The sequence below is a fragment of the Nycticebus coucang genome, chromosome 3 (assembly GCF_027406575.1).
Source record: "Nycticebus coucang isolate mNycCou1 chromosome 3, mNycCou1.pri, whole genome shotgun sequence".
In the NCBI taxonomy this organism is placed as follows: Eukaryota; Metazoa; Chordata; class Mammalia; order Primates; family Lorisidae; genus Nycticebus; species Nycticebus coucang.
The window spans coordinates 46,058,950-46,073,706 of NC_069782.1; the positions used below are offsets into that span (position 1 = coordinate 46,058,950).

Here is a 14,757-nt window from a genome sequence, read left to right on the forward strand (position 1 = left end):
GAGAGAGAGACGCTTCATCTGTATTTATAGCCATTCCTCATGGCTCCCATCACTGCCTGAGCTCTGCCTTGTATCAAATCAGTGGGAGCATTAGATTCTCACAGGAGCATAAACTCTGCTGTAAACTGAACATGCGAGGGATCTAGGCTGTGTGCTCCTGTGAGTTATAAGAATCTAATGCCTGATGATCTGAGGTGGAGCTGAGCTGATGATGCCAGCACTGAACCATCTGGTTGCAGCAAAACAAGCAGAGGGCTCCTGCTGATTCTGCATTATGGCGAGTTGTGTAATTATTTCATTACATATTATGATGTGATATAATTGAAATAAAGTATATAATAAATGTAATGCTCTTGAATCATTCTGCAACCACTACCTCCCCATCCATGGAAAAATTGTCCTCTGTGCCAGAAAGGACCACTGCACTGAGTGATGAAAGGCAGGACTTGCTTGAGCTGTACAGATAAGGAAGCTCAAATATAAAGAATGTAGTCACTTGACCCTGTGTTCCGGGCCTCCTGAATCCCAGTGAGTCGTCTTTCCCTAACTGCCCAGGCAGTTAGTTGAAATGGGATTATTTGATTTAACCACAGACCTCTGGGGCATAGCCTCCCAGGTTAGTGTTCTAAAGTCCCAAGGCCCAGACCTGAATTCAGGTTTAGTACTTTCCTAGCATTGAGAACCTGACCATGAGGATAACAGAAACTGCCTGGTGGGGCTGAGCATGAAGGGAGATAAGGCAGTCGGAGTATTACACAGGCTCCTCCACTTCCCTGGCCCCCAGGACTGCCAGAAAGCCTGCTCCCCTATTCTCCTCTTGATTGTTTATCCCTGGAAATGTATCTGATTACGAAGTGTTTGGGAAAGAAAGCTGGGTGAGTAAAGCCCAGTCTCTTCTTGGGTTCCCTTTTCACCAGCTCTTGGGTGCTCAGCTCTGCGTTCTGCCTGGCTGGAGGGCAGGGAGGGACCATGCCCACTGGGAAGGACTTTGTCAGTCAGCAGTGAAGCCCACAAGTCCAAGTTCCTCAACCTGCCTTAGCTGCAAGAAAGGTGTTATTTTTATCTCCATGGGCCAACCTCCTGAATCTCTCTCCCAGGGGTTTCAAACACAGGCAGGGAAAGTGTTTTTTTCTAAAACTCAACAAATAGGTAGGTTCTTCTCCCTTCCTTGCTCATAAAAGTGTCCAAAATTCACTATAAAATTCTGTCTGAGCTAAGTTATAAATAACTTTTGATAGGTGAACCAAGTTTTAACTTGCAGAGGTGAAGAATTCTATGTAGTGTATAAACCTAAAGGGGTTTTGCTTCCCTCACTCCCTCCCCCCACCAGACATCACAGTTTTTGTTATTGATGATTCTGATGAAATCTAAGAATTTCAGAAGTTTCGAAATGTCCCAAGAGCAAACCAAACACAGATACACATACACAAAAGAAATGGAATAACAATTATTATGCTAATAAAATAACACTAAAATTGGAAAAATGGAATTAAAATATTTCTGCTTTTAAAATTAGAGGCATCAAAGTGATTAGCAGTAGGAAAGTGCTAGAATCCTCCCCCGATGCTAAATTTTTGAAACCAGAAAGTCATAAAACATTATTCTTTGAATATCTCTTCCTGCTGAGGTCTGGGAAACAGCTCGTCAACTTTTACTGAGAAGAGACTAGTGGAACTGGCCTGGCTGCCTCACCCCCTGCTCTCTCCTCCTGCTTTAGGTCTTCCTTGGGGCCGTTAATTGTTGTCAACTTGTTAAAGGCCAACTGGGTATTTTCTTCTTTCTTTATGCCTTTTCCATGGGAAGCCTCATTAACACTCCTTGTTATATCCATTTTAAAGATTTCTAAATATGTACTCACCCCTTGAATTATTTTCCTGAACCACACACACGAATTTCTACCTGCTGGATCCTCCACAGTTATTGCAAATGGAGCATGTCCTGAACTGAACTCTCTGGCAAATTGGATGATTTCCTATAAATACCTGTTTTCCCAGCACCTTAAAAAAATTGGAAAATCTGATGATACTGAAATCATATGTCAACAACTGAGCGTGGAGCTGAGGAGCAGCTGCCACCTTTTTTTTTTTTGAGACAGGGTCTTACTCCGTTGCCCTGGGTAGAGTGCTGTGGCGTCATCATAGCTCACAGCAACTTCAAACTCTGGGGCTCAAGAGACTCTCCTTGTCTCAGTCTCCCAGGTAGCTGGAACTACAGGTGCCCACCATAATGCCCAGGTAGTTTTTCTATTTTTAGAAGATGGGAGATGGGAGTCTCACCCTTGCTCAGGCTGGTCTCGAGCTCCCGAGCTCCAGCAATCCACCCGCCTCCGCCTCTCAAAGCTCCACCTTTGATCGTCTGGTGTCCACAACCCTCACTGCCCCTCACTGTCTTGCCTCTGGCTGATCTCACACAATGTGTTTCTGGCCCCTGTTGATGTTCCAGTTTGTGGTCATTGATCTAGGCCATACCAGATTACTTAAAGAAGAAAGAGCATCGCTCTTTTATGTTAAGCTGGAGTTGCCTGATTTTATTGAATCCCGGCTTCACCAATACTAAACTGACTTCAACTTTGTGCCTGTTAGTTCTCTGTACCTCAGTTACCTCATCTGCAGAAATGTGATAACAATACATTAGTGTCCCCTTTATCTGAAGTTAACTCTGGTCAACAACAGTGTAAGAATATTAAAGAGAAAATTCCAGAACTGAAATTACTCATAAGCTTTAAATTGTGCACTGTCTGAATTAGGTGATGGAATTTTACACTGCCTCACTTTGTCCTGCCCAGGACAGCCACACTGTAGACACCACCCACTCATTATAGTCTCTTAGTAGCTTAAGACAGACAGATTGACAGTTGCAATGTAACAGTGCTGTGTTCAAGTTCCCCTTATTTCACTCAATCACGGCCCTGAAGCATAAGAGTAGTGATGCTGGCAAGAGGAGTATGCCCCAGAGAGGTTGTAAAGTGTTTCCTTTAAGTGAAAAGATGAAAGTTCTCAACTTAATAAGGAAAGGAAAAAGAAAGTATATGTTAAAGTTGCTAAGATCTGCGCAAAGACTCTCCTATCCATGAAATTGTGAAGATGGAAAAAGAAATTCATACTAGTTTTGTTCTTGCACCTCAAACTACAAAAATCACTGCCACGGTGCATAGTGAGTGCTTGATTAAGACAGAAAAGGCGTTAATTTGTGGGCAGAAGACATAAACAGAAACACGTTCCAATTTATAGCAATGTGTTCTGGCAGAAAGCATTGACAAGAGATACCCCGGAACAAATGACACCAAGCCATTTACTGCAACTATGGGATGGTCAACTTTATCCTAAGTATGTAGGTATAAGGAAAAACACATAGTATATATAGGGTTTGTCACTATTGATGGTGACATGCCACATGTAACAAAACGCCTTCTTACTTCCCTTTCCAGATTTATTTTCAGTGTCACTTCTGTGAGGTCTTCTCTGACGCCCTCTTCTCTGTTGCTGGCACTTGCACTGATTTGGAACAGTTATGAGTCTGTTTCTTTTGCAGTGAACTCCATCCGTTCTGGGATGACCCTGTAGGCATTAACTAGAGAGGGTGTCCCTCCACCTCTGGCTCTGACGCTGCACCTCCTGCTTCCAAATCCTGAGTCGGCCACTGGTGTGATGTGTGGCCTGGCCACAGGTACTGGGTCTCTTTGAACCACAATTTCCTCATCTACAGCATAGAGATAATAGTACGCCACACGGTCATTGTCAGGATTAAATGAGTTAAGGTTTCTAAAACTCTTCAGAACTGTGTCTGACACATGGAAGACATTTCATAAATGGCAGTGATTATTATTGTTAATGTTACTGACTTGATTTTTCTTTATTTTCAGATTGTATCTCCCTTTTCCTCTAACTGCTCTATTTACTTGGTATTACAATTAATGACAAATCTCATATTGCTGCTCTTTGTTTCTTCTAGTTTCAAGAATTAAGCTTTCTGGTCCGGCGTGGTGGCTCATACCTGTAATTCTAGACTCCAGGAGGCCAGAGTGGGAGGATTGCTTGAGGTCTGGAGTTCGAGACCAGCCTGAGCAGACCCCTGTCTCTACTAAAAATAGAAAAACTAGCCAGGGGTCATGGTGGACACCTGTAGTCCCAGCTACTGGGGAGACTGAGGCTGCAGGATTGCTTGTACCCAAGAGTTTAAGGTGGCTGTGAATAATGATGATGCCACTGTACTCTACTAAAGGTTAAAAAAAAATGTAACCTTTCGACATGTAAGAATCACAATCTGATCCTGCAGAGATAGATCACTGAGAAATGAGATGCTAAATATCTAGTATTGGCAAAAGGTGCCTAGCCCCATTTTGAATTTTTTTTTTTTTTTTTTTGGTTTTTGGCCAGGGCTGGGTTTGAACCCGCCACCTCTGGCATATGGGACCGGCACCCTACTCCTTGAGCCATAGGTGCCACCCTCCATTTTGAATTTTTTTTAGACTTACCCTGTGACTCTTTAATACTCCTTGGCAAGACCACCCTTTTCCCTCCCTCCCTCCTTCCTTCCCTCCCTCCTTTCCTTCCTTTCTTTTTTTCTTTCTCTCTCTTTCTTTCTTTCTTTTTTGACAGAGTCTCAGTCTCTCATCCTGGGTAGAGTGCTGTGACAGCATACCTCACAGCAACCTAAGACCCTTGGGCTTAAGAGACCCTCTTGCCTCAGCTTCCCAAGTAGCTGGACTATAGGCACCCACCACAATGTCTGGTTAGTTTTTACAGAGACAGGGTCTCACTCCTGCTCAGGCTGGTCCTGACGCCTGACCTCAAGCAATCCGCCTACCTTGGCCTCCCAGAGGGCTAGGATTGCAGTGTGAGCTACCATGCCTGGCCTAAGACCACCCTTGATCAATATTGATTCCCTTTCATTTCTGTACTCCACACCCATTCCCTTTTACCTACTCCCACTATAATGTGTAATATATATCTGTTTGTATTTAATTAGTAAAGATGTTCATCTCATCCCATTACATCACCGGGTACTTGGTATCAACATGGCTTATAATTCATGATGTAAACTTTGATTTTTCATTAATAATTAAGGTGGTGTCTGCCATGTTTCTTCACTATGAAGTTTGCCCTTTCCATACTCATTTTTTTTTTTTTTTGAGACAGAGTTTTGTTCTGTCGCCCAGACTGAAGTACAATGGTCTCACAATAGCTCACTGGAGCCTCAGTGATCCTCTAATGGGCTCTAGTGATCCTCCTGCCTCAGCCTCCTGAGTAGCTGGGACCATAGGCACATGCTATTGCACCTGGCTAACTTTTGTATTTTTTTTGTAGAGATGGACTCTCTCTCTTGCTCATCTTCTATACTCCTTTATTTTGAAGTGAGTTAGTCATTAAGTCTATACCAAAGCCATGGAGAGAGAATTTTTTTTTTTTAAGATAGGATCTCTGACACCCAGGCTGGAATGCAGTGGTGTGATGGTAGCTCACTGTAACCTCCAACACAAAGAATTAATGCCTACCTCCTGAAGAGAAGAGTGTCTACATATATCCTTTAGAATTCCATAAGAAAGATCTCTTTCTGGGGCAACGCCTGTAGCTCAAAGGAGTAGGGCACCAGCCCCATATGCCGGAGGTAGCGGTTTCAAACCCAGCCCTGGTCAAAAACTGCAAAAAAAAAAAAGATTAAACCTTAAAAAAAAAAACAAAAAACAGAAAGATCTTTTTCTCTTTACCATGTATTTACTTATTTAGTAGTTTTTATATTACATAGACTCATGGATATTTATTTATTTTACTGTCATTTGCATTTATTTTATGCTGAGTCTATTCCCATGCCGTAAGTTTTTGTTTCTTCTGGGATGCCTTTTTTCTTCTGTAAAACTTTCTCTTCCAGTTTTGGAACAATTTCTCAGTAAGGATCATTTCAATGTGGCAGGGTCAATCTGTCCATGAGGTCTGTAAACATCTTGGGTGCTTTGTTCACCTGGAAATGCTCTGTATCTAAACCTCAAAGCTCAGCATTACTATGCATTTCTAAGCTTGTGCAGGAAAAATTCAGCACTACTTTCGGCCACCAACCCTGCCACTGTTTGGCTTGGGACACCTCCTTACACCATCATTCTAATCTGTTTCTGGACAGTGAACAGCAAACCATTTTTTCAGATCACCTCAGGCTGCTTAGGGGAAGAGCAATGGATATTTATTTTATTCTTTGGGTTATAATCCAATACTATCATTATTTTGTTGCTGAAATTATTCCAGCTTTGGCCAGTGGTGGCTCTCTCAGATTGGTTCCTGTTGTCCTTTTGACCTCTTTCTCCTGTTTTTGTTTTTTATATTTTCAAACTTTTTTCTTTTCTGGCACTGTGAGATACTCCAGAATCATCTTGTATCTTCCCTCCTTTAACTGGAAAATGGTATTTAGAACCTAAGATTTGTGTGCTGGTCATGCATGTTGCTACTGGGGTGTCATTACTTCTGGGACTGCTCAGTGGACAAACCTAGGAAATGTGTGTACGTGTTAACTTATGTATACACACATCTCTCTATATCATCCATCTACCTGTCATCCACCTAACATCTGTCTACCTAAAAAGGTGAATTTATATTGATATCTCTGACCCTAATCTAGCACCACATGCTTCATTCCAGACTCTTCCCCTAGCTTATTTGTGACTTTTTCTCTGATAGTAAGAGACATGGCTCCCATTATCAACAATTATTTACTTATTTGCTCAACGCAAATGATGAATTTGGTTGTGTCACCCTACAATTCCCATGTTGAAATCCTAACCCTGAGGCCCTAATAATGTGATCTTACTTAGAGATAGAATCTTCACAGAGATCATGAAGTTAAAATGAGTTCATTAGGGCGGGCCCTCATCTGACTGATGTCCTTATTAAAAGGGGTAATCTGAACACAGATGGGCATAGAGGGACGGCACAGGAGAAGACGGCCATCTGAACAGACTGTCTCTCACAGCCCTCAGACGGGACCACCTCTGCCAACAACTTGATTTCAGATTTCTGGCTTCCAGAACCATGAAAAAAAATGGTTTTTCTAAAGCCATCCTGTTTGGCACTTTGTCATGGCAGCTTTAGCAAACTAATACAGATTTTCCAGTGCATAGGTATATTAGCTCAGAACTGCTAATGCCCAGCCCTATTAGAAACAAATTTACCAATAATAGCACAATGTTTATGCGTAGTTATTTTTACCTTTAGTCTAGTCAAAACATTCTTTTCCAAAATCCACTACATTTTTACTTACCCCTCAGTGAGATTCTATTATTTATTTATTTTTGAGACAGAGTCTCACTATGTCGCCCTGTGGCTTCACAGCTCACAGCAACCTCAAACTCTTGGGCTTAAGTGATTCTCTTGCCTCAGCCTCCCAAGCAGCTGGGACTTCAGGCACCCTCCACAATGCCTGGCTATTTTTCTGTTGCAGTTGTCATTGATGCTTAGCTGGCCCGGGCTGGGTTCGAACCTGCCAGCCTTGGTGTATGTGGCTGGCACCAAAACCACTATGCTGTGGGCACCAAGCCAGTGAGATTATATTCTATGTTTATAATACAGTTAGAGTTCAAGACCAGCCTGAACCAGAGGGAGCCCCTGTCTCTAAAAACATAGCCAAGCATTACAGCAAGCACCTGTAGTCCCAGCTACTTGGGAGGCCAAGGCAAGAGAATAGCTTAAGCCCAAGAATTTCAGGTTGCTGTGAGCTGTGATGCCATGGCACTCTACCAAGAGCGACTGTCTCAAAAAGTAAAAAATTAAATAATGATAGCAAAATAAAGATATTTGTAAATAAAGAAAGCCCCTATTAATCCATTTCTGGAGGTAAAGGCAGAAATCTGTGGCATCTTATTCATTTTTTTTGAGACAGAGCCTCACTCTGTCATCCCTGGGTAGAGTTGTATGGTGTTAAAGCTCACAGCAACCTCAAACTCTTGTTCTCAAGGGATCGTCTTGCCTCAGCCCCCTGAGTAGCTGGGACTATAGGCATGCACCACCAGGTCCAGCTATTCTTTTTCTGTCTTTTCTTTCTTTCGCAGTTTTTGGCCAGGGCCAGGTTTGAACCCACCGCCTCTGGTATATGGGGCCGGTGCCCTACTCCTTTGAGCCACAGGCGCCACCTAATTGTTCTATTTTTATTAGAGACAGAGTCTCATTCTTGCTCAGGCTGGTCTCAAACTCCTGAGCAATCCATCTGCTTTCGCCTCCCACAGTGCTAGGATTACAAGTGTGAGCCACTGAGCCCAACTGAGGCATCTTGTTCTTAATTCTCCATTGGAATCTGATTAATTTTACATTGTATTTATAAGTTAATTGGGGAAAAATGGAAAGAAAAGAAAACCCAGAACTAAGGTAGTTATTTAAATGTATCTTGTGCAGCTTCTAGATAATAATTATTATTGGTTCCCTTAGATGTTTTACTTACAGATTAACAGATGAGAAAATAAATACTTATTGTGTACCTCAACTGCAAGTCATTCTTCTACTTCCTGCTAATAAAGAGGCAGGTTTTATAAGACTCTCTAATGTATTTTTCAGATGGGAAGCCTGAGGGGTAGAGGGGTAAGTACTTTTGCAAGGTAAGAATGTTGTTTGTAACTGCTATGCCTGTCTGATTTTAAAGCCTGTGCTTTTCTATGCTATTAGGGGCTGGAATTCAGACATAAGCATGTTTAAGATACCATCTCTGTTGTTGACTTGTCTCGTTGGTCCCTATAATACCTGTATCCAGTATACAGAAATACTGAATCTAATATTTTTCTGGCATTGGTGTGGATTTTTTCAGTTAAAAATGTGTTTTACGGCTCGGCGCCTGTAGCCAAGCAGCCACATACACCAGAGCTGGTGGGTTCTAATCCAGCCTGGGCCCGCCAAACAACAATGACAACTACAACCAAAAAATAGCCTAGCGTTGTCCCAGCTACTTGGGAGGCTGAGGCAAGAGAATCATTTAAGCCTAGGAGTAGTTGGAGGTTGCTGTGAGCTGTAATGCCATGGCACTCTACCCAGTGTGACCGCTTGAGGCTCTGTCTCAAAAAAAAAATTGTTTTACTATTTGTGACTCGATAGCTTTTAAAAAAAATGTTTCACAAAAACAGCGCCAGGTAGTATCAGAGGACTTCGCAGGAGTTCCTTCAACCTTTAAATAAAACAAAAAAACAAAATACAAAACTTTAGTAAGAAGCTGATAATGGTTACTTTTATTGAGTGTTTACTAAGTTTTGGGCACTATGTTAAGCAACTTACTCATGTTATTTAGAATGTCACAAGAACCCCTATGAAGAATGCACATTTATGTTTTTTACTTTAGGGATGTGGAAACTGAAACTTCGGGTCGTTAAGTGACTTATTCAAAGTTAGATAACTATTAAGTGGTATAATAAGGACAAAACTTAAGCTGTTTGACACTAACACCAGGCCATATCTCTATACCTCTAGGCTACAGTGCTATAAATGACTACTAAATGAAAATCTAGGACTAAACATGGGATAAAGAAAAAAGAAGCTTCAGTTTTAGAATATGTGTTTGCAAAGTGAGCATGAAAAAAGGAGCTTCAACTGAAAGTTTACTATGGTCCAAGAATAGTGACCACCATTTATTAGGGGCCACCATTTATTATAATTAAATTAGATGAGTTAACTACATTGTATGATTTTGGGGGCGCATAAGAAGGTTAATGAGCTAGGCCAGGTGGCTCACACTTGTAATCCTAGAACTCTGGGAGGCTGAACTGAAGAGTTTGAGACCAACCTGAGCAAGAGGAAGACCCCATCTCCACTAAAAATAAAAAAAACAGCTGGTCATTGTGGCAGGCACCTATAGTCCCAGCTACTTGAGAGGCTAATGAATAAGGAGCACTTGAGGCCGAGAGTTTGAGATTGCTGTGAGCTGTGATGATGGGTTGATCTGACATGACAGAGTGAAACTCTGTCTCCAAAACAAACAAACAGGTCAATGTGAAAAAAGATGAAAGGTATTTTCAGGTCAGTCACCTTCTTCCCATTTGTCTCATTTTTTTTTTCTTTATAGCTCTTTCAGTTACCAATATTGGATATTGTTTCCTTACTTACCATTGTCTCATCTCACTAGAATATATGTTTAATAAAATCAAGAGCTTTGTCTTCCTCATTTAATGCTGTATTTCCAGCGTTTCAAGTTATGTCGAATACGAGTTTTTGTTGAGTGAATGCATAAATGATTGGTCTTCCTCAGACTTAAATGGCAAAGATTTAGATTTACAAATTGGGTTCAAAAGACCATATTACAAAGGCATGCATTATTAGCAATTTTTCATTGTTTAGTCTCTCAGATTGTCTGGGACAAACTGAAAGGAGAGCAGGAAGCTGGAGAGAAGGGAGAAAGAGCATATCAACTAGTAATGACAAGCCATTAATTATGGGAGTGGGGGGGGAGATTAAACCTAAGACATTCAGAGCATTATGGCTATGAAGTGCTTGAAATTGATGAGGCTCTCTACAGTTAAGATAAAAACCATCTTGCAAACCAACTTTCAATTTTATCAGTTCTACTACCATAAATATTTATGGAAAGGAGTTGAAAGTTATTTAGTTCCAATTTTAATATGCTAATTATCTTACATTGTGCATAAGCTTTGATTAGAATGCAACACTCTTGAAAAGGCAGAGCCCAGTTTATGTATATATTGAGCACTGGTCTCCCTTGTTCATGTACAGTGGGTTCTTCCTGAAGACCCATAATTTAATTTTTTTATATATGTGTGCATGTGTACATATGAGTATATATAAAATAAACATATTTTTGCTGTGTTGCCAGAGATAGACTTTAACTCCTGACCTCAAGCATCCTCCCAACTCAGCCTCCACAGCAGCTGGAATTACAGGTATGGGCCACTACCCCTTTTCTTGAGGAGTCATTATTGATGCTATTCTAATCCTTGTTAGCATTACATCATTGGTGACTTGGATATATTTGAAGAAAGAAGTCTGAGAAAAACAAAAGAATCACATATCAAAAACCAAAATGAATGAGTAGCTGAGACGTCATTAGTGTTGGAAAGGCAATTAATTTCCATCAGGTTGGGGAATGCCAAGGAAGAAATTGTATCCTTTAAAGCTGTGGCTTTAGGCTGTGCACTAGTGATGGTCTGTGGCCTGTTGGGAACCAGGCTGCACAGCAAGAGATGAGTGTTAAGAGAGTGAGCAAAGCTTCATCTGTATCTATAGTTGCTCCCCATCAGCTTCTAACTGAGCTCCACCTCCTGTAGAGTCAGCCCAGGTATTCCATTTTCACAGGTGTACGCATAAATCCTACTGTAAATTGCCCGTGAGAGACCTAGGTTGCCTGCTCCTTATGAGAATGGAATGCCTGATGATCTGAGGTGGAGCTGAGGCAGTGATGCTAGTGCTGGGGAGCAGCTGCAAATACAGATTATCATTAGCAGAGGGGTTGACCATACATAGACCATGATAAATTAATTGCCTGCCAATTCATATCCACCTTTCCTTGAAGTCCATGGAAAAATTGTCTTCCATGAAACCAGTCTTTGGTGCCAGAAAGATTAGGGACCCTGCTCTAAAGTGGAAGAGATAGGTGCTAAACTTGAGGATTACAAGAGAGGATTTTAAGCAGTTTGAGGATTCAAGAAATGCGACATTTACTCTCAAACTTTTAGGTCTTGGGACTCCCATATGCTCCTAAAAGTTGACAACCCTCAAGAACGTCTATATGCATTGGAGATACTGATATTTGTCATATTAAAAATTAAAACACAATTTTTGAGCATTTATTTTATTTAAAAACAATAAAGCAATTGTTTACATAAAATGTCTTTCTAAATGAAACATAACTAATTCCCCTCCCCCAAACAAGTTTTTGCAAATCTCTTTTAACCTCTGGTTCAGCCACAGATGACTGGATTCCCCTATCTGCTTCTATTTTCAGTTTGTCTCATCACGTGTAATACAGCTTTGGGAAAACGTCACTGTACTTCTGTGAGAGAATGAGAATTCAAAAACCAAAGGCTTCGTTTTGTTGTGAAATAGTTTTGAATTTCTCCTTGAAAAGGTCAGGGGACTCTGGGACCACACTTTGTTGTAAGAGTTACTGTTAGTTGCTAACTCAGCATCAATTGAAAAGTAGCCATGAGGTTCCACAGCCTGAGGATTTAATAGGATTTACTTTTTCAGAAAGAGGAAACAATGGGTATAGCGTGTTCTCATTATGCAGGGCGAGAATGCACAATTGTGCCATTTTTATCTCCCCAAAAACTGAAAGCAGCAATGAGGGATTGCAGGTCAGGAGGATGGTGGAGGAGCAGGAATGAGACGCATCCCGGGAAAACGTGGAGACCCAAGATGTAGGGGAAGCAAAATCTGCAGCAGACACGGACAGATACACACCAGCAAAGAACTGTTGTTCTTAGGCGGGGAGGGAAAATTGTTAACCCGGGAGGCGCAAGAATTAGGCCCCGGCAGGGAGGAGAACTAAGGCGCGCTCGACTTCTGGGACCCGACTGGCCCCCGCCCTGGGCCCGCCCAGCACCGCGCCGAAGTGGGCAAGGCGGGCCCAGGGCGAGGCCCGGAGTCAGGCCTTTCTCCACAACTGATGGGGTTAAGCTTTATTTTCCAGCGCAGCGAAGAGAAGAGAAGGCCAGGTGCGTAGTAGGGGGAAGGAAGCCAGACACCGGCAGAAGCCCTCGGTGAAGAAATGGAGGTCGCCGGAGGTGAAGGACGGTTTTGTTGATGGGCAACCCAGCCTGGGCCCGCCCCCCGCTCGCGTTGCTAGGAGACGACGAGGCCAGGGGGAGGGCGGCGGAGCGGGCCGTACGTGCTGACGCTAATTGTATATGAGCGCGAGCGGCGGGCTCTCGGGTCTTTTTAGCGCCATCTGTTCGCGGCGCCGCCTCCCGCTCCTCCCGCTGCCGCTGCCGGCCTGAGTCACTGCCTGCGCAGCTTCGGCCGCCTGGCTCCCCGAACTAGCCTCCGGTAACGGATGGGGACCTGGAAGGGAAGGGGACACGAGGAGCTGGCTGGGCGGCCTACGAGCCTTTTGAGGACAGAGGGACAGACGGGGGGATGGAGGGATGGAGAAGCCGAAGCCGGGACCGCTGGCTCCGGGGCCTCCTGGGGCGCCTTGTGAGGCTGGAGCCGTCCACGGAGTCCGGATCTCGCGGCCTGAGAGGAGCTCTGGGGTCGGCCGGCCCTGTTTTCTGGGACGGCTGAGGCGCCGCGGGTGCCGGCGCGGCCTGGAGGCCCGAGTTACCTAAGCCCCACCGTCTCCTCCGCGCGGTCGGGAGGGAGCGAGGCCGCGGCGACGCCCGGGCGCGCTGAGAGTCGGCGGCCGCGCCTCGAGGGGCCGGGAGTGTGGTCCGGGCCCGCGTGTAGAACTCGCCGCCTCCGCGAAGCCCCTGCTTCTCCCTCAAAAATAACTCCCTGGGGAGGCCGCTAGGGGATGGAAAGAAACGCGGAGGCTGCGAATTCCGAGGGGAGGAGGGGCTGTGGAGGGACGAGGCCCCGAGGCGGGGAGGGGGCGGGGGAGGCAGCGAGGCCGCGAGGCTCCCGGGCTCTCCGCCCACCGGAGGCGGCGGCCTTGCGGGAGGGAAACCCCCGGGTGGCTGCCCTCGGCGCGAGGTGATGGGCTGCTGGCCACCGCCTGGGCCTCCCGGGCGACCCCTTTATGGGGGCTGTCCTTTACTGAAAGTTATAGAGATGGCTGGGATGTGCAAAGGAATAGACCTAATAAGCCCGGCCCCCACTTTCAAACTTCCCTGCTCCTCTTGAGTCGTAACCTTTATACTGGTACCTGAAAGAAGTATGAATGTTAGCTGGTAGATAGATGATGGGGAAGGGCCTCCATTGCTAGGATTTTAAAGAATTAACGTGCGTAAAGTGTTTATGTTATCTCTTATTCACCGAAGATTGTTTTGTGTGTCCCAAATACGGCTTGGAGCCAGATGCCTGTCTTTACCTGTGTGTTTTATTTGGGGAGGATGGATTCGTATCGATCTAAACCTCTCAACGGTTTTAAGATAAAAATAACAGAGTTTGGCCTATAATGGCTTTAATTGTTATAGGTTTTCCATTGCTTTCTTAAAAATTAATTTCTTTGTTGACGTTCCCAGAATAAGATCAGTGAATAGCTGTTTACTGTTTAAGTTGGGATGTAAGAAGTACTGGGTGGAGGCATTAATATTATTAATACAAACTTAGGGAGCCGAGCTTGTAGCCTGCTGCCCCGTCAATACCACTTAAAAATGTGGGGAACCACAGTGAAGGGAATCTAGGACTGAGATTCTATTGGGGAGTGCTAAGCCTGCAGAGTGCAGAGACGATGAACCAGGCACAGGATGTCCTGAAGGAGCCCCTATTTTAGACCATCACTGGTCTGATCAGTTCTGAAATGACTACACTTTAAAGTCTTATACACTGCTTGGTTTCAGAAGAGCCATAAAGTGAAATTTGCCATTTTTTAAAATCAGTAGATTCAAACCATCCTTTGAAACTAGTATTGGGGCCTTATGTTCTTAAATTCTTTTATTCTTATTTTACTGAGTAATACACATTACCTTTGATCAGATAAAAGAAAAATCATGTATGTATAGAGTAACTTATTTAAAACTGAAGGGAAGTAAATCAGGTTTACAGTTGATCTTTTTTTTTTTAAGCAGAGCCTCAAGCTGTAGCCCTGGGTAGGGCGCCATGGCATCACAGCTCATAGCAACCTCCAACTCCTGGGCTTAAGCGATTCTCTTGCCTCGGCCTCCCAAGTAGCTGGGACTACAGA

The 14,757-nt window shown here is 43.7% G+C and overlaps 1 protein-coding gene across 4 annotated transcripts in view; it reads left to right on the top strand.

The window, feature by feature from the left end:
• The first annotated feature begins 12,658 nt into the window (after nucleotides 1-12,658).
• Nucleotides 12,659-14,757, top strand: part of NAP1L1 (nucleosome assembly protein 1 like 1) — a 35,288-nt gene continuing 33,189 nt past the window's right edge. For 2 of the 4 annotated variants that reach the window (XM_053586544.1, XM_053586545.1), the window contains exon 1: nucleotides 12,750-12,959. The gene's annotated coding sequence lies outside the window, so the exon portion shown is untranslated. Of the gene's footprint in view, nucleotides 12,960-14,757 lie in introns of all 4 variants that reach the window. The other 2 variants (XM_053586543.1, XM_053586546.1) reach the window with 2 other exon arrangements.